Here is a 21,014-nt window from a genome sequence, read left to right as displayed (position 1 = left end):
ACTAGACTCCGAGTGCTAAAAATAACACACTACATATAGATGTTGGTTTCAAAACGTGTACATCTGGAGCCTATATTGTGTCATAAAACAATATTACGTAACAACAAATAAGTAACAGAAGCAAATGGGTGCTAAAAAGAGAGCCCACTGCATTCCGCAAATATCTGGTAACCTTAAGGGGGGGGGGGAGAAGTCCTTTAATGGAATTAGAAAATAAAATATTGGTATAGGTCAAAGAAGAACTGGTCAGTGAGGAAGTGTAAATAAACTATGACGGTAATCTATTCTTCTGAGAAATAATTATGGAGAGGAAGGAAGTGATTGAACACCATCCAGAAGTCATAGCTGTTATTAAAAATTTCTCCAGTTCTTTGTCTTCCTTTGACACCTAAATTTAACCCTCCCAGAAAACAAGATCTGTAGACCTCGTGGCTAAGGGAAAAGTTTGCCCAGATGGCTGGCCCTCCTTCGCTTCCTGCCTGGGTCCTACCACAGCAGCCCTCACCAGGAAACACTCCGTTTCAGACTCCCCCACACTCCCAGGTGCTTCGGATCTGGCTACTTTAAGAATGTTGATCTCCATGAACAGAGGCCAACGCTCACGCTGCCACCTTCTCTGCTGATTCTTGTTTGCAAAATAAACGCTCTTGGGAATCTGTGTTTTAGTCCAAAGCAGCTTTTCACTATGTTTGCTTGACCGAGACCTCCTACCACTGCCTGCGATGAGTATTGGGATAAAAATACACTACAATGTAAATGGTTTCATGCTCCACTAATTTTAGGAAACGCTGGGTTAAACAAAGTTAAACAGGTTCCGTGACAGCAGGATTTTCAGAGGCGAATATTCTAATGTGCATCATAAAACTACAGGAGGGAGAGATAAAATTCAGCGTTTTCCAAAATTACCTGGTTACAGAACTTATTTAGAGTGTCATCCTGTGGGTCAGAAATTTAGGAGCTGTCTTCTTCAGAAACAATGTTAGTGGCAGCTGTTTAAGCAATGCGACATATTGATTAGAGATTAAAGCCAGCAGCGTTTTCCTCCCTTCAGGCTGCACCTCACAAAGCAGCCACATGTGGCCCTTCACCCTACCTCACCCACTGCTCCACAATGACATTAATTCAGGCGCCACCACTGCCATGGCACACGCCTTTGCCTGCAAGTGAAAGTGCTGGCTGTCCCTTCTGATCAGCTAAATTCTGTGGACTTCATATTAAAAACTGGGATCAGGGCTGGTAAGTGCTTTTTATTCCACAGCCCTGGGTGACTGACTGCAAATGAGATAAAGCTGATGAATAAACTTGTTGATCGTTGATATAACTTCCCCGCTTCAATTTGCTTTTCTTCTTCTCTAGCTTGCAAGCTCTCAGTTGTTACCAAGAAAATCAATAAACAAGCTTTCAAAGAAACTAAGAGAAGAAAAAAGACTCTGCCTCGAAGTTCTCTGTCTCTTTTTTTATCTCTCTTCCATTCTCTCCCTCCCTCTCTCTCCCCACATCTGCACCCTCCCCCCCCCACACCCCAACTCCACAATTAGAATTCACTTTCAAGTCAATATAGGCCCTTAGCGATCAGGGGAGGACAGTGCTGGGAGAATAGAGCACCTACGCTTTTTAGAAGGATGGCTTTTATTACTAGAATAACTTCTGTAAATCGAATTGTTCTGAAAGTCAAGCTGAGTTAAAGAAAAGGAACTTACACAGCCACAAAAATGAACCATTGTCCACAAGACCCAAGTCTAGAAGACAGGATCAGGAAGGCGGGAAAGAGCTGTCTTCTAGCAAACATACAAGAACCTAACCAAAATAGAACGCTGTTGACAGAGCAGAGCTTCTCAAATCTTTTATCTGGAAATAGAGATTAAATCCTTCAGGATTCTGCTACTGGTGCCGAGATTTTTGCCATTTATCAGTATTTAAGAAATAGTCTTGGGGCTGGAGCAATAGCACAGTGGGTAGGGAGTTTGCCTTGCACGCGGCCGACCCAGGTTCGATTCCCAGCATCCCATATGGTCCCCTGAGCACTGCCAGGAATAATTCCTGAGTGCAGAGCCAGGTGTGACCCAAAAAGAAAAAAAAGGAATAGTCTTGGACCACATGTCTGAGTTGCAAGTAAGAATAGCGCTAATTCGAAGGACAAAGTAAGGTGACAGAAATGTTCCGTAACTTCTCACTATTCAGTGTCTCAGCCCTTGGTTACTTCTTCCAGATACACCCAGTGTTGGGGTTGGAGATGGGGCTCACCCTAGCTGAAGACACGCCTCCCAGTATGAGTCCCATAAAAATATTATAAAAACATTCAAGAAAAATACTATAGTTACTGAAACTAAAGAACTGCATTGCAATCTTCATGAACTTCCTTCAAATTTGAATAATCACACACGTGGCTAGCAGCCATCATATCACATAACATAGCACTAGAAAATGGCGATAGAATTCACCAAGCCAGAATCTCCCTAACAATTGTTAAGGACACATGTGTATCCCCAACCCATGTCCCCAACCGTTTCTGTCCAAGTGAAGATAGATCACATGATCTATGGAGCTGGGAGGTCATCAAGAGTGGATTTTAAATGTCTATGCTTACTTGACAAATTAAAATAAACTTACCAAAGGTATGGATAAAGCAGTCCCTAGGTAGGTCTGATGTGTGCGTTATTTAGAGTCTGAGAAGGGCAGCTAGCTGGCAGTGCACTGTTACCGCTGTAGTTATCTATGGCTGCCTACCAAATTACCCCAAGTTTCTGTTCCCTAAATGAAGGCACTGTTTTCTCATAAGCCCACCACTTGGGAAGAGTGCCCGAGAAGATAGTGAAACTCTGTTCCACTCATCACCACTCAGCAGTTCCAGGCTAGGAGCGGGGATCTCCCAGTCTGGAGCAGCTGTTCCCTCCCACGGCTGTGGACTAGCTGTCAGCTAGGACACTGTACAATGGCAACTCCGTGAGCTCACAATATTGCATCTGGGTTCTGTAGGAAAACATGCAGAGAGAAGACCAGAGGGTGCTGTGTTCTCCTATGATCTAGTTTTAGAAGTCATGTAGTAGGACTTCTGCAGTACTTTGTTCATCAGAACAGACCCAAACCCACTCAGGTCCAAGAGAAAGGGATAAAAGCCACATGTGTTGGTGAGGAGTGACTAGGGTTCAGGAAGAGCACATGAGACAAGATCGGGCTCGAGTTCATTTTATCACTGTATCACTGTTATCCCATTGTTCATTGACTTGCTTGAACGGGCACAGTAACTTCTCCATCCATCCCTCACATGTGATAGTATAGCCCAATGGCATCTGCTCACTCCAGGAACACGAAGAGCCTGATATTTTAGCAGCCTCTCCTTACTTGTCCTTCACAAATTGCTGCATTGGGGGCTCTTTCAGGGTCAGGGGTATGAGGCCAATTATTGTTACTTGTTTTGGCATTTTGAATATGTCACAGGTAGCTTGCCAGGCTCTGCCATGTGAGTGGGACACTCTTGGTAGCTTGCCAGACTCTCCAAGAGGAAAAACTGTGTTGCTCTCTTCTGGGAGCTTTATTTTATAGTCTCTGGATCTTGGCCATTGATGAGATTACATGGCCCCGGAGCAATTTGTGGTTGTGACTGCCAAGGTACTGGAAAACTGGGGATCTGGGTAGAGGAGGCCCAGTCCTGATCCAAGCAGGCTTGGAGATCTCAGCCACAGGTCCCACATTCCTGGGTTCCTCTATTGGTTCTCTCATGGGTGAGGCTCGTCCAAGCGTGTGGAGAGTGCCCTTGAGTATGGCTGCGGCTGGGTTTTGGAGGTTTTCGGCTGTTGGGGCTCTACTTGGGGCCCAGGAGGGAAACTCAACCCACCCCCTTCTGAGGGGGCCCCTGTGAAGACAGCCTGGGGTGGGGGCAGGAGATTCTGGCTCGAGCTAATTCTCCAAACAGTCCATCAGTATTAGATAAGGCTTCAAGTGATAGAAATCTGAGTCAAATCTGACTAACAACAATAACAACAACTACTACTTTTTTTAAGTAATCATTGTGCTTAGATCTTTTGCAATAGCATCAAAGCTACCATGAACATGAAGCATATACTTGGTATACAGGATGTTCCGTGCCCAGTTCCTGACACCACACAGTCCTCTGGGCACTTAAGCGCCAAACAGGGGGGAACTGCATTTCCTTTTTTTAAAAAGGAAAAGAACCTCGTGAGTTTAAGGATTCAACTATAGATGAACTCAATGGCTCAAACTGATGCCATTACATCTTTCTCACATGTGTCCATTCATTTTCTGTTTTTATTTTCCTCCTTCTTTGAAATGGAAGAACCCGTTTTTTCAATGGCTTCTTCACCTTCCCTAAATGGCAGAACAAAATAACAACTCTTTAGTCAACACCCTGACATTTTCATCCAAAGTTTACAGAGTCATGCCAGGGCTGGGATTGATTTTGTTTAGAGACATGTCCATCCCTTGTCCATTCACTGGGCCTGGGAGGTGAACTGCCATGACAGTTCACAAGCCCACCCTGGCGCCAAGTTAGAGCATTTCAAAGCTATTTGGTTTTCTGAAATGTGGAACTGGGGGTTCTGGTAGATTGTTTATAACGAAGGTCATTCTCTCATCTCCTGAATTCAACCAATCACACAAACTGGCTTCACAGCTCACTCCTTTCATCTAATGCTGGGGTGCATTTCCCTATATTTGATTCTTTAGCCTTTCCTTGAGTTTTATTTGGCTCATCAGAATATATTATAGGTCTTTTTGTGGGGCTAGAGTGATAGTCCAGTGGGTAGTCCAGTTTGCCTTGCATGCAGCCTACCCAGGTTTGATCCCCAGCATCCCATGTGGTCCCCTGAGCATTGCCAGAGGTAATTCCTGAGTGCAGAGCCCCAGAAGTAACACTTGAGAATTGTCAGGTGGACCCCCCCCAAAAGAAAAATATATATAAAGGTCATTTTGTACCCAGTTGGTGCCTCAATCTGAGCCCATCGGCATTTCTGCCCTTTTTCTTTCTCAGCCTGACTTTGTTGTGAGAACAGACTCAGTGCCGACGGTACAAGAGCTGGCACATAATTCAAACCACCGCTGCCCAGTTGTTCCAGCAAAAGTCACAGACATTTCAGAGAGGTCAGCCAAGATCCGTGGGCCAAGCCACCGCTGACTTGCTACCTGACTGGAGATACAGAAGAGCCAGTCCTGGTAAGACCAAGGACAAACCATCCTAGACTCTCTGTGGAGATGAGCGACCACAGGGTCAGTATTATGACCACGCTGAAGCAGAGATGACAGTAGAGACGAGTTCTGAGCCCTGTCTTAGAACAGACCTGGCATCTACTATGTCACCGGTGAGTGACTAACGGGCTACCCGCCCTCCCTATTCATAGTTGACCAATATCTGAGAGAATGAGAGCAGGCTAACTCCCTCAAGAAGAAAAAAAAACTCCGAACAAAACTTTAAAGACAAAATTTAAACTGAGGCAGCGAGGCCACTTTTGTGATAACTAATAAAAAAGGTAATATGGTCTATTAAAGATGTTAACAATCTGAATAAATTTACAAGAAAAAATATTCAAAGTGACACATTTTTCTAATGCTGGGAAGCCGCAAGGCATTTGTTGCCAGTGCTGTAAAAGTCATCTCAAAGCACTTCACATCCTGTATAATATCCAGGCCTGGTCGGGGGCCAGGAATCATGTTTCTGAACCTCACCCTCTGGGGACGGAGAGAAGGTGCAGTTCTCTGTTACTTATCTTCTCTGTCTGCACTCCCCCCCAAAATAGTTTTCATCATATGGCTTGAGTTTCCAAAATTCCATCCCAGGATTTGTACCTTCTCTTCTGAACTCACTTCTACATTTGTTTCTGGCCATCTTCCTCCTCAATAGGTTCAAATAGGAATTATTCATCTGCACATCCCCCACAAATGATGTGGATGGTGATAACTCAATGTAATTAAAGCTCCTAATGTAGTTCCTCACACATGGCAAAATCAAGACAAACTGTATCACTGATCCTGATATTATTCTCATTTCTGAATTTCACAATAATCTCTAGACAAGTATCATTCTCCTCTTATTGTTGAATAAAATAATAGATCAAGAGAGAATAAAATAATAGATCAAGAGAGTAAGATCATCAAATATGAAATGACTGGCAGAATGGGTGGGTATGGTTGGAAACACACACCAGTGAACTGAATGACTAAATGACGTATAAGACAGTTTGAGACAATATTTTATGAAAGCGGTCTTTGAGACTGTCTTGACAGAATGCATAGTATCAAAAGTACAATGAAAAGTTGCCATGTGCCATGACTATTATAAGGTGATGGCGATATCTTACATTAACGTTTAGTTGATCGTTTACTTTTCTTTACCATTTTTTTTCAGAGAACCTAACACGACAACCCATAGGTTAAAAAAGCAAGACATCAGGCAGCACTAAGATATTCAGTCACCAATCTGGGATCTGAATATAAACCATCTGTGCCCCCAAGAAGTCCCTTTCACATACTTTTCTCTCTGAAATTAAAAATAAGAATTTGGGGGAGGAAAGAAAAAGTAAGGGTAAATGCAAAGTATTTCAAGATCAAATGTGTTGGATGGGCTCCAGAGCAACATCTGGGTGAAGAATCAGCTGGGGTGGGGGATGCAAAGAAGAAAAGCCTCTTTAATTTCAGGCTGAGATGTCTAAATCTCCAGAACAGCCTCAATATGAGGACATAATCATCTCGAAACACAGGCAACTAACTGGCCGTTTGAGGGAGTATACATTCCTGCACATGGAAGGAGGAGTCAGTGTCTTAATTTGGAGTTAAAATGGTTTGGGTACCACTGGTAGCATCTCTAGTCAAATTCTAAGAATATCTCTGTTATTTAGCTACATAGAAATGCCCAGGTCCCATTCCAGTCCTCACCACTGCTAGGGGCCTACATTAGAAAATTCAATCTCCCACACCAGGTTAAATTCTGAGAGTGTCTTTAAAATTTTTTTAATTGATCACTGTGACATATACAGTTATAAAGTTGTTCACAATTGAGTTTCAGTTGCACAGTGTTCAGCACCCATCCCTAAACCACTACATTATGTACCAACAAAGTCCCTCTGGTCTGGTTCCCTACTACTCCTCCACACTTGCTTCTATGGCAGACACTTTTCTTTTTTTTTTAGTTTGTTTTATTTTATTTATTTTTATTTTATTTTATTAATTTTTATTATTTATTTTTTTAATTTTTTTATTGAGTCACCATGTGGAAAGTTACAAAGCTTTCAGGTTTAAGTCTCAGTTATACAATGCTTGAACACCCATCCCTTCACCAGTGCACATATTCCACCACCAAGAATCACAGTATAGCTCCACCCCGTCCCCCCACACCCCTAGCCCCCCCCACCCCTAGCTCCCCCTTGCCTGTGTAACTGATAAATTTCACTTTACTTTCACTTTGATTGCATTCAGTATTTCAACAAAACTCACTATTATTGTTTGGAGAGTCTCCCCCCTAAAGTCAGACCTGCTAAAAAGGAAGCATTTGACAATTTGTTTTCCATTGCTGAGAATGAAGAGGTATGAGGTCGAGTGACCGCACCTAGTGGCCTCACGGTTTTGGGTTTCTGTATTTTAGTATTTTAGTAACTAAGTCCAGAGAAATATATGTATGGCAGGCACTTTTCTTCTCTCTCTCTTTTTACCTTCTTTTCTCCTTTAGCCACTGTGGTTTACAATAACTAAACATAGCCAATCAGCTAAGATTGAGTTCTAACTGAAGACTAAAAACCTCAGATTTGTATGAATTTTCCCTCTAAAACAAATGTGATTTAAAATGTTAGCTAATACAATTTTTTAATTAATTTATGAAAATCACATCTGAGAAACTTTTGCCTACTGTTTTAAGAACCAAACTCTGATATGCATGGTAAATCACAGGAAATAATAGTATTTCACATTTCAAGATTGCTTTCTTTATCAGCTGGTGAGCAAACATCGATTAATTCTTTTTGGCATCCATCAAAATGTTCTGAGTATCTGTTAATAGCAGAGAAGAGATCCAGGAAAGTGAGAACATTTAAGCAAACAGCGCACAGATGTGGATGCTGAAAAATTAATGCTACACAATCTTCTGCTAGGCTAAAGCACCCAAATTGCTTCTACAAAAACAGAATGAAACAAATCCAAGGAACACAAAACGCATGCAATCACAGCATAAGTGAACCATAAAGCCTTAAAACAAGTTTCCAATTCAGGCTCCAGCATCATTTCTGACCGATGCGGCTGCCTCGCACACAGCTCCGCAGGCAGGCACAGCATCGTGGGAGATTAGGAAGTCAAGGTAACTCATTCCAGGTGAACAGAAACTAGATCTCAACATGTCCAAAGCTGCAATCCTCCTTCTCAGGCCTGAATAATTAAGAATTAACTTTCTAAATAAGTCCTTCCTTTTCTCAGAGAAAATTTTTTTTTTCTGAGATAAGATATTCTAATAAAGTCCCACTTTGGTTGTTGTTATTAATGCCACAAGGACCCTAGGAGGTTGCTACTGACATCTAGTGGCATCATCTCTTAAATGCTAAATGCATTGAAAGTAGGGATTTGAAGAAAGAGGTAAACATCATAAACAAGCATTTGCTGAAAGTGGATATCCCTTGTTACCCATCATTCCCTTTGCCCACATAGTCTGCCATAGCTGGCTCCCCCTTCCTTAGTAAAACTAGTATACAAAACTGAAGAAATGAAAAGTAACACATCTGCTGGAACCTTCCAGGAACCGATTCCTTCTAAGTCATTGTTTCCCTGCTGCAACTGTCAACCCCAACAGACTTCCCTTCCCTTCAACTCTCCAAATACTCATACCCCACCTCAAACTCCACACCTAATGACGCCATTAGGCAACCTCTTGTTCTTGAAGACTCTTTTTAATAGTTGGAAATGATTTGCTTAATAAATTAGTAAATTTGGGGGCTGGAGCGATAGCACAGCCAGTAGGGCGTTTGCTTTGCATGCGGCCGACCCAAGTTTGATTCCCAGTATCCCATATGGTCCCTGAGCACTGCCAGGAGTAATTCCTGAGTGCATGAGCCAGGAGTAACCCCTGGGCAATGCCGGATGTGACCCAAAAAAGCAAAAATAACTAAAGAAATAAATAAATTAGTAAATTTTAACTAAAACCTTATTCCTACTGAACTGGTTTTCACATTTGTCCTAATTAATACAAAATATAGCTACATCGTAATTCTCTTAACTACAGTAGAAGCGCCTTTTCCTTTTAAACATTGCTTCAGTTAAATCCTAGCGCTGCAAGGAACTCATTCATGCAAACTCTTCTTTACTCACAAGTGGAATTAAAGGAAGCAATCAGAAAAATCTTTGAAAGACCTTTCAAATTCACATTGATTAAAAAACCCATATCTGCATGTATAATATGTAGTACATATGAGAATTATATACATGGAATACACATATATATGCATCACACATTTACATAAGGTTAGCAGTATAGACAAGTCCATGACAATGTGTTAGATCTTGGTGACTTTATGGATGGTGAGTTTTAAGGAGGAGAAACAGTTCCAGTGTTAGGATGGGGGTGTGGCTTACTAATAAGTGCTGCATACCAGGAGTGAGGGCCTGAGTTTGATCTCCAGTACCAGACATACACAAACAATTATAGTATGGTAAGGGGAAACCAAAAGACCCCGGAAAAAGAAGTTTGAAGGTTTTTGAAATAAGGGAGAAAGAAAACAGCATTCTGAATGCAGTTTGAAACATAAGGCCAAAATATTCAGGATTGGAGAGAAACAAATAAGGAAATAAATATAGGTAGAGAGTGAATGCAAGAACAGATTGAGTAGGGCTTCATTCTAGAGTCTGCTTCTTCTAGAGAATGCTATAGCCTACAATCTTGGATTTTTATCATCAGAGAGTGAAGAATACCAAGAACTTTGGTAAATGACAAAAATCATTAAAAAGAAAGAGGCAAATTGTATATATTATGTAGTAAGTCTCACTTCTCTGTGAAGACATTCAATTCTATATTCTCTAACTTAGAGTTTAAATACCCTTCGATAGCATGCTTTACATGATGTCGTTATGGCTACATGCCTGTAAAGCTCTGCAGATATCATACGTGACGCCCAACGCAATCAATGTGACAACTGCATCACACTTTGGTCATATGGCAGTAGACGCATTTCCAACTAGTTAAATTCATGGTCATCAGTTTATAAATCAGTTTCAAGTTCTCATGCTTTCCTTTCCAGTGTGATTTTATAATGGTTCTGTATTAAACAATATAAACTATAATCAGCAGTAAGTTCTTAAAATATCAATTTTAATCCTTTAAAAATCAACATGCATTACATCTAATGTTTCCATTGCTAACACTAATAAAGCACAATGGAATGCATATTTAAATACATATCCAATTATACTTGCAATAGTTTAGTGCTTTTGCACCTAAGTAACACCATAAACTAACCTTATGAGATAGTTCATTTTAAAGCCCCAAATTTCTGTTTATATTAAGCCTAAATTTCAACCCAGAGTACATCAAAATATTGCTGAATCCTTAATATTTAATTTCAATTTCCTATACTAAAAAGTTACATATTTCTGAGAATAAAATTCTACCCTACCAAATAAAATTAAATTTGGGACAAAATTTTCCTCGTTGGATTTAATATTTTTCCAAGAAATATGAACTTCTATAAAAATGGAGCAGAAGAACGTTTGCTAACTCTGTCCATAATCTTCTTTGGCATGTAGAAGGATATTCTGGCCTGACTAGTTGAAGTTCCTCTCTTTTCGAAGGACAACGTTAAGAACATTTTGCCTAACCGACACAAATAACTGACATAAAGGACTTGAATTCCCCTCGTAGAGGAGTCCGGCACAGAACCTTCGAGAGATGCACGCACAAAACTGCCTGCTCCTCTGGTAGATTGCTCCCTGGGTTCCACTGCCAGGGTTAATCCTACACAAATCCAGCACATTAGTCATCATGTGCAACTGAAAAATAAAAGCTCAACAGACAAGCCCATTTGTCTGAAAATAGCACCTTCACCAGAATGTCTTTAACACTGAGATTGGGACCGACAGGAGCGATGACAGCCCCACGCCACTTCTCCCAGCCCCAGATTCTTCCTGCTACCCCAATTTCCAGCCTCCACGAACCCTAGATCCTAGATTCTCAGGGAGTTAGACAGAGTTGGACGCTGGCGATAGACTGAAACGAACAGTTTGCTTTTTTCACATGCAGGGAGAAAGTCTTCTCGGGTACTCTGCGTCCACAGTGCTGGTAATGCAATGGGAGCACAGGAATTTCCCTTCTTTCTACCCTAATTCTTCCTTTCCTACATTCAATTCAAAGTATGTGTACCCATATCTTAAACTGGTAAAAACTGATCCATATCAATCTATTTATGAGCATATGCATTCTTCTGGGAAATTTTTCACCAAAAACATCCTGTATTGGTGCTGGGGAGATAGGGCAGTGGGTAGGGGGCTTGTCTTGCATGCAGCTGACCAAGGTTCAATCCCTGGCATCCTATATGGTCCCCTGAACACCACAAAGAGTAATTCCTGAGTAATTCCTGAGCTCAGAGACAAAACATTGATCATCGATGGGTCTTGCCCAAAGCTTCTTTTAAAAGCACCTTGGAATATACTATTCCCCTTATTCCAAAAGGAGTGGATCCTGACTAATATGTGCAAATTTACCTCTTTATTAGATCATTTTCCATATATTCTCCCTCAACAAGCACTTTTCAACTTTTCTTTCCCTGTTTAAAAATTATTTTTATAATTCTCCTTTCACATGTTATTTAGGCACTGTGGTTTACAACAATGTTAATGATAGGGTTTCAAGCAGAATACAGCCAAGCAACATGCCATTAGAATATAATTTAAGTTGTGTATCCTTATCAACCGACATCAGTCCATACCCAGTCTATACCCAGTGTGCCCACTGTTGCAAAAGCAGGCACTGTCTGTCTATGACTCCCTAGACCTCCCACCCAAAGCTATCTCCAACCCCTCACATACTTCTCAGGTGTAAGTTATTTTACAGGGTCAAGGTTAATAATTCCATGCAGAAAAGTTGACCCTGAATCGATGTCAATAACCACTGAAAACCATTTTCTAGCTTGAATGAATGGACTTTTTAGTAAATAAAATTTTAACAAAATGCCTAAAGTTCAAAGTTCCCTTTAGGGTAAGGTGCTATACCTCTTTTAAAGAATGAGCTGACCTTGCAGAATGTCTCCAGACCGAGAAGTAAGCTGTGGCCCCGTGCCTGCCCAGGAGGGGAAAGGTATTTCTCTCTCTGTCTCTCTCTCTGTCTCTGTCTGTCTGTCTGTCTGTCTGTCTGTCTGTCTGTCTGTCTGTCTGTCTGTCTGTCTCTTGCCTTTTCTTTGCTGGGGGGTGAAGGGCATGGAGACCGCCATATTATGAGACCACAGATAAGAGTTACAAACTGCAGCAATGGGACTCGAGGGTGCTCTCGGGAAGGTGGGCAGCACCAGCCCCGCTCTCTGCCGAGATGTGATCCCGGGGGCCGCACATGTGCGGCCTCTCCGCAGCTGCATGAGCATGACTCCAGAGGCCAGCTACACTACTTTTGGTACTGGCAGCTCCTTGCAGAATGTCTCCAGACTGAGAACTAAGGCCATGGCCCCATGCCTGCCCAGGAGGGGAAAGGTTTCTCTCTCTCTCTCTCTCTCTCTCTCTCTCTCTCTCTCTCTCTCTCTCTCTCTGTGTGTGTGTGTGTGTGTGTGTCTCTCTCTCTGTCTCTCTCTGTCTCTCTGTCTCTCCTTTTCCTTGCAGGGGGGGTGGGGGGAGAATGGCGTGGCGACCGCCATATTATGAGGACCACAGATGAGAGTTACAAGCTTGCAATGATCCAATTTCTGGAAGAAACTTCCCTGGACTGAGTTGCTAAAACACAGAAATCCAAAACCTCATATCTCTTCACAACAGGTCTGACTCTAGTGGGGAACTCCTAACAATAATAGTGAGTTTTTGTTGAAATATTGAATGCAACCAAAGTAAAGAGAAAGTAAAGTGAAATTTATCAGTTACGGGGGGTGGTCGGCGCGGGATGGGAGGTATACTGGGTATTTTTTTTCTTTTGGTGGTAGATTATGGGCACTGGTGAAGGGATGGTTGTTTCAGCATTGTATAACTGAGACTTAAGCCTGAAAGCATTGTAATTTTCCACATAGTGATTCAAAAAAATAAAATAAAAAATATAAATAAAAAAATAAAGAATGAGCTGAAAGTTAAGAATAAGAAAATACCCCAAATATGTAAAATACCCCAATTTATAATTCAATCTAACAATTTATTTTTGTTCAACCCCAAATTACAGTTCAGAAACAAGTTTTCTGCTGATGACTATAAACATAAATGCTATCCTTGTTTCAGCACTCAACTGATAAGTACAGCAATTTTCAATATAAAACCAATCAATTATAATTAGTAAGCAACTAGTATTATTTCAGTAAATTTATTATGTGTGCTCATAAATGTACAGTAATTTCATAGCTATGTAAGTTGATGGTATGAATTGACTGATCTGACTTATCATGATTCTAATCTTTCAGAAACTTTTCTACAAAAACCCCTTTTGAACTGGCAACTTTACTCAGGAAATATAGGAAGACTGCATGTCCACATTCATGCTGACATTCTGTTCCCAAGATTATGTCATTAGAACATATGTAGTAGTGCTCATATTCTTAGGCTGAAATATATTTTAAAAATCACATAGACTTGAAAATTTAGGAATATAGGCTCAATCTGTTGACCATAACTACACATGCTCTTCAATGAGAATATGACAGAATTCAATCTTTCTCGAGAAAAATATTAAAAAAACCCTATAAGAGGTTTTCTTTATAAAACTCTGTGAAGCTTTCTAAGAATATGAATAAAGAGTTTTTGCATATTGTAAAAAAATATGTAAAGACCATCTCAAAATACTTAAAAGAAAAATATAATCACTGTAACTTGATTAGAATCTAATTATTGCCTAGTATTTGCAAAAATAATACACTAATTGGAATTATTCCCAAGGAGAACACAATCTCTCAGTCAAGATTCTATTCATATATTAACATAAATAAAAGAGTTGTCTGAGAAAATTAACTAGTAGCCACAGTGTTCTGATAAATTTATATATTTTATATATATATTTCATGTACTATTCACTTCATAGGTATGGACGTCCACATAAATCATTCCCTCTACTTTCAAGATAATGATTCACTTTTGAATAGCTGAAGTCAGTAACCAAAACACAAAATACTTTAATGTATCAAAGTTCATCTTAAAAATTACATAAAAACTAAACAGTACCTCGGTCTGATTTCTCATAAAAGACAGAAGTCCTCTGGCCGGGTAACACCATTTCTTTGGGTTCTGTGGGGAAAGAAGAGAGATGAATTAAAAACAACCTTTCTCCCATCTCTTTAAATGCATCTTAAAGAAGATTCATTAGCAATAAAGGTCAGAGAAGAAAATCATTTAACAAAATATTCAGCTCCATGCCTTGGAATCACTTGTATTAAATGCCAAATAACTTCCCCAAAGGTCCCTTCTCCCCTGCAGCCGAGAACAGGAGGGACTGTGGCACATCCTCAGCCCTGTTTTTCTGGTTTCTCTCTCTCTGTTCTCTTGGGTCCAACACTAGCAGTGGAGCAAGGAAAAGCATTAGCCTCCATCACCTCAACAGAGAAGATGTCAGCCATGTGGGGATCAAGCACTTGGAATACAACGGACTGAAACTGAATTTGCAATGATCTAAACTTACTTTGCTCCTCCTCCAAGTGAATATAGGTTTTAAAATATTCATGAAAGCTTGGGTTATCTCCTAGTCTGTCTTTCCCACAAAAGGAGGCAAAGTGAAATATTCTAAGGTGACTCTGCAAATAAGTGCAGGCTCCCCTCCTTGAGAGACGCAATTTCAGACTGTTTTTGTGCTGCAAGAGGGAGGAAGTCGAAAGTTATAAAAATAGATCTTGTTCCCTCCCTGAGCACATAACAATCTTGAAGAATATCCCATAAACGATTTTATTACATCATTATCTGAATGTTAAAACTGGAGGATAAGAAATTCAAATCTGAGCAATAATGTTCCAGAAGAAAAAAACTGCCAAACAGGGAAGTTAAATATTTTGCATTCGCCATGAAAGCGTTATTTGACTGAAGAAGCATTAATAGCAGCAGCAACAACAATAGGAAGAACATAGAAAGAAAAGAGAGGAAGAAGAAGAAGAAGAAGAAGAAGAAGAAGAAGAAGAAGAAGAAGAAGAAGAAGAAGAAGAAGAAGAAGAAGAAGAAGAAGAAGAAGAAGAAGAAGAAGAAGAAGAAGAAGAAGAAGAAGGAGGAGGAGGAAGAAAAGGAGGAGGAACAGAAAGAGGAAAAGAGGAGGAGGAAGAAGAGGAGGAGGAAGAGGAGGAGGAGGAGAAAAAGGAGAAGGAAGAAGAGGAAGAAAAAGAAGAACAACAACAACAATAAAACAACAACAAGATGCATTAGGCTAAAGAGAGAGTGAGGAATTAAGGCCCATGCATTGCATGCTGCTGACTCCAGTTCCCTTCTGAACACCACACAATCGCCCAGGTGATGCAGGTGCAGCCCCGAAGGCCCTGAGCCCTGCCCAGGGAGCCCAGGTCATCCCTGGCATGGAGGGACCGGAGCAGCACTGCGTTCTTGGGCCTCCCCTAGAAGTAGTGCCAGGGGGGCTGAGAACACTGCGCGGGGAGATGGGGCTGAGATGCTCCTGCCAGTGCTCCGAGGAGCAGGCATGGGGCTGCCATTCCCACCGCTACTCGGCCACCCACGCATGGGTTAGCAAATGAAACTCCACGAAACTTCACTACTCATCTCCAAGAATGAGCATCCTTTCACCCCGTAAGCTATCACCAAAATAAACTGTCACCGTCGTCCCATTGTTCATCGACTTGCTCAAGCGAGGACCAGTAACGTCTCCATTGTGAGACTTGTTGTTACTGTTTTGGGCACATCAGAAAGGCCACGGGTAGCTTGCCAGGCTCTGCTGTGCTTGCTGGGCTCTTCGAGAGGGACGGAGGAATGGAACCCAGGTCGACCACGTGCAAGGCAAATGCCCTACCCGCTGTGCTATTGCTCCAGCCCCTGTCACTGTATCACTGTCATCCCATTGCTCATCGATTTACTTGAGTGGGCACCAGTAACATCTCCACTGTGAGACTTGTTACTGTTCTTGGCATATCAAATACATCACGAGTAGCTTTCCAGGCTCTGCTGGGTGGGTGAGAGACTCTTGGTAGCTTGCCGGGCTCTCTGAAAGGGATGGAAGAATCAAATCCAGGTCGGCCATGTGCAAGGCAAATACCCTACCCATAGTGCTATCGCTCCAGTCCCAAAATAAATAAACAACTGTATATATCAATAACATAGAACTCTTGAATATTAACTGATGTAATTCTCAACACCACTATTACCATTATCATCATTTCTTTTGTGTGTATGTGGAGATGGAAGAAGCTTGGACAACCCCCGGAAGTGCTCAGCATTTACTCCTGGCTCTGTTCTTGGGTGTCATTCCTGACTGGGCTCAGGCGATCAAACGAGAGGTCAGCCACATAAAAAGCAAATGCCCTTCCTGTGTCACTGCCTCTCCGACCCCTCATTCTTCTTAGAAATAAAATCTTGCTATTCCAAGGAAATTCACTACTCTAGTTATCCATGTAATGAAGTGACGAACGTCCTCATATTGGACACTGCCTAACTTACATAATTACTCAAACATGTATGATGACAAAGGTGATTAAAAAAGTCATTTCAGGTCTCTGAGAAGAGACCTAAAAAATGTCTGTTTGGTAGAAAAGATGAAACAGCATTTCGTGGAGATGAATGAGTTGTCAGTATCTGTGCTGGACTGGCTCCCCTTGATTTAGGGAAGAATTTTTTAAAAAGCCTTCTGTAGAACAGTGATAGACTTCACTTTTTTTATTATTACAATTTGGGGCCATACTTGGCAGTGCTCAGATGTTCTTCTTGCCTCTGTGCTCAGGAATGACTCCTGGAGGGGGCTCAGGGAATGACATGGGGCACTGGGGATCAAACCTAAATTGGTCGCGTGTAAAGCACATGCTCTACCCACTGTACTATATTTCCGGCCCCCAACACTATTCTATTAAAGCTACTGGTCCTTGTTTTCTCTTGAGAATATTTGATACAGTTCGGTTTCCACTGCAAGTCAGGATCTATGGAAGATGTTAGAGAAAACACAAGACAGTGACGCAAGGAAAATCCAAGTCTGTTGAGGAAGCACATCTCTATAGACATTTATTTCAACTAACTGGTGTGAGTACCATCATTATACAATGTATAAAGAAACAGGAAGTAGTGCAAAAGTACTACTGCAGTCAGAAAAGGCAGATTTAAAATGCAATCTTCCAAAAAATCAATCAGAATAGCTGAAACTGGTACGCACTGACTGACAATCACTCCTGTTTGTTCTAAGAAATTGTCACAAAAGAGAAATTATGAAGACTAAGTCTGGCAGGCAAGTAAGTGGGGCTGGTGCCTTCCCAGGGAGTGAAGATAACACACACAAAGACCTGGAGGTCTGAAAAAATATATGGAGAGCATATTAACACAAGGCGGACTTTCAGGGTTCATTGTGCTTCTCAGTCTTCTGTGAAAATGCTCAGAGGATGTCAAAGAAGAGAAAAACTGGTAACTGCCCTGGAAGGAAAATGGGCAAAATTGAAAGAGGCTTTTCCGGTAGCTGCATCCCTGATAGGACCATATTAAGAAACAGATTTTAGACTCAAAGCCTCAAATTGGATGCTTTGAAAGAGTGCCGCATAGATGATGAGAAATAAGGAAACTAGAAAGGGACTTTGGTTCGCATCAACAATAGCCCTTAAGTCCAGGATGCAGGAATCGAGCAGAATCAAGTCTTCAGAGCATCTGTTTGGATTGAGCTGGGTCCCCTGAAAGATATGCTGACACCTTGTCTTAGCAACTGAACGTGTCCTTATTTGGAATATGGAGCTGTTCCAGGCTTGCTCTTCAAGCCCATGTTTTCTCTTGAACACATATGTCTCTGTTTGCAGAGGACACTGGGTCATGATGGCCCTCTTGGGTTCCATTGGTTTCCGTTTGTGGCCACCTATAGCCATGAGAGAGGGCAACTCAGACTGAGTTGCTTATTCCCCTTTGCTCACCTATTCCCCTCTGGAGAAACCCATGTTCTCTCTTGAACACACGTTTGTCCCTCTCTCTCCCCTTATATCTTTCTAAATAAATTTCAACCCAAACCAAAGAAAAATTAACATGGAGTCTTTGCAGACACCATTAGGATGTTGGTTAAGATGATGTTTTATGGAGTAGGATGGTGTTTTAATCCAGTACCACTAGTGTCTTTACAAGATGAGACACCAAAGTAGACACAAAGGCGAAGAGACTGATTTGTGAAGACAATGAGACAGAAGAGGGGTGCCCGGTGATAATGGGGGCAGAGAATGGAGCAGCACATCTATAAACCAAGGGGTGCCAAGGGCTGCCAACACCAGCACACATTAAAAGGAAATCTCAAAGGAGATTCTCCCCAGGTAAGTCAGAGAGCATGTCCCTGAGGACTTTGGCATTGGACTGCCAGTCTCCGTAACTGAGGTGGTTAAGTCACAAAGAAGGCGGTAGTTTGTTATGGCAGCACTAGGAACTAAATGCTTCATCTTTAGAGTCAACCAGAACTGGGCCCTTACCAGCTACTGATGTCTTGGAGCTTGAAACAAAATATTAAAACAATGAATGCATTCTTGATCTGAAAATGAGAATACCAAAATACATACTCAAAGGTAAACTCTAAGTCTGAGTTGCCCTCTCTCATGGCTATAGGCGGCCACAAACGGAAACCAACCAACGGAACTCAAGAGGGATCTCATGGCCCGGGCTCCTCGGCAATCCTCTCCTGCCAATCTGCTATGGCTTCCATGCTTCTGGATTGTGGAAAAGGAGTGACAGAGGAAAGGTTGGGAAAAACGATAAATGGAATAAGCAAACGTTACAGTATGATCACTAAGGTGAGAGTGTGGTAAGCATGTAAAACTGATTCTAGCCCCAAATTAGAGAGAGAGTAAGAAAGACTGTACCTGCCACAGAGGTAAGGGAGTGGGTTAGGGTGGGGGTGGCGGGTGGGACACTGGGAACAACTGGTGGTGGGAAATGTGCACTGGTGGAGGGATGGGTGCTCAGGCATTGTTCAAATGAAACGCAATCATGCAACTCTGTAACTATCTCACAGTGATCCAATACATTTTTTATTAAAAATAAATAAATAAGTAAAACTGATTCCACATATTTTGCATGTGAGACCACTAGGCCCTATGTCTGACACTGCACAGATCACAGAGCACTGTGTGGGTGACTCCCAAGCACTGAGCTAGGAGCAGCTCCCGAGCACTGCTCAGTGTCCCCCCCCAAAAAAAAGAATCAAATAATTCCCAACCAGAGGATGCTTCTCCATATTCTCCAGGGATAGTTCTCCTTCCTGCCATCACTAAGAACCTTTCAACTGTTCCATTTAAAGTCAACCATGATGGGGGCTGGAGAGGTAGCACAGCGGGTAGGGCGTTTGCCTTGCACACGACTGACCCAGGTTCGATTCCCAGCATCCCATATGGTCCCCTGAGCACCACCAGGGGTAATTCCTGAGTGTAGATCCAGGAGTAACCCCTGTGCATCGCGGGGTGTGACCCAAAAAGGAAAAAAAAAATAAAGTCAACCATGCTCTTTCACTTTATCCCTCACTGTACCTGCAGCCCCCGTGACATCGGCAGCCTCTGTCTGCTGAGACCAGTTCAGCCCCTCGTTACCCTTCCAGGGTGAGACCAGACAGCCTCGAGACAGCTCTAGCCAAGTCACCATCCACGACTCCTTCACAGAAAACGCTAACCTCGGGATAATAGGCCAATCCCGATGCAGCAAACTCTCCTTTGCATAGTCGCCAGCCCACCTGTTGGCTTTAGATTGATCAGAAGCCAGTCGGTTGTCTCCACTGGCACCTCAACCATCAGGGATCTCCTGTCAGACACTCACCGCACTTCTGGAAGCGCCTTTTTCAGGCACTGTGCAGAAACACTCAGACACTGCCCCTGGCTTCCCACGGGGCGCTGCTAGCGCACTCTCATTTTACCTCCACGGTGAACCTCTGTTTAATTTCCAGATTTCCTGCCCCATCTAGATTTAAAACCTAAGTGTTTGTTATCTGACCGCTTCTCATTCTCCTACTGGGAAATTTCTACACCGTGTTCCATTTCACAAATCACTTTGGTACCTGATAGTTTTTGCCTTCAGGGGTCAACACTCTCCAATTTCACATCAAGCAATACCAGTTTTTGCAAGTGGGGCATTAAGAGATCATGGAAGAAGCAGCTAAATATTGTGTTAGAGGTCTACCGGATGCATCATTTGTTTTAAGTTTCTTGAAATTCCATGAATTTTACATTGCTCTCCAGCCCCATCTCTTCTATTCATTCAGGCACGGCGCCCAATGGCTCCCATGATATTCTCTCCCAGTCCCGTTATCCACACAAATTCCTTCTGGTTGTGGTTCAATTCTTACTTTTCAGCACCTTCGAAATTTACCACCCTGTCAAAGCTTAATGCCAAGTTCTCCACAAAGTGATCCCCAGGTCCCTTGGACTCTGTTGATTTGATCATTCTCTGACCTTGCACAGAAACTCTAGTCAATGCCCGTAATTTATATCACCTTTTGGGGTTGTCGTCTGCTTTCAGGTTGCCTCAACTATATTTTCAGTTCCTTTGGGGCAGTTATTATATCATATGCCTCTCACCTATCTCACTCAGCGCTTAAGAATTCTCCGCACGGAAGGAGATGCATAAAAAGCTCAAGCCCATCGATTATCTGTTATCATAAATGAGGCAGAGGGAACCCTGTGACATAACCATCTTGCCACATCCTTTTTATAAAAGTGCACAACAAGCCATTATTATTGCCACATGAAATTGAAAGAATATTTGATCAGACAAACATG

The 21,014-nt window shown here is 42.0% G+C and overlaps 1 protein-coding gene across 6 annotated transcripts in view; it reads right to left on the bottom strand.

Annotated features, from left to right (window-relative positions):
- The window catches only part of INPP4B (inositol polyphosphate-4-phosphatase type II B), a 709,083-nt gene that overhangs the window by 573,715 nt on the left and 114,354 nt on the right, over positions 1-21,014 (bottom strand). For all 6 annotated transcript variants that reach the window (XM_055144517.1, XM_055144520.1, XM_055144516.1 and 3 more), the window contains exon 2: positions 14,320-14,382. The gene's annotated coding sequence lies outside the window, so the exon portion shown is untranslated. The remainder of the gene's footprint in view (positions 1-14,319; positions 14,383-21,014) is intronic.

The sequence above is a fragment of the Sorex araneus genome, chromosome 7, assembly GCF_027595985.1.
Source record: "Sorex araneus isolate mSorAra2 chromosome 7, mSorAra2.pri, whole genome shotgun sequence".
Taxonomy (NCBI): domain Eukaryota; kingdom Metazoa; phylum Chordata; class Mammalia; order Eulipotyphla; family Soricidae; genus Sorex; species Sorex araneus.
The sequence above is the reverse complement of the archived record's forward strand: the minus strand, read 5'-3'. Positions and strand labels throughout refer to the sequence as shown.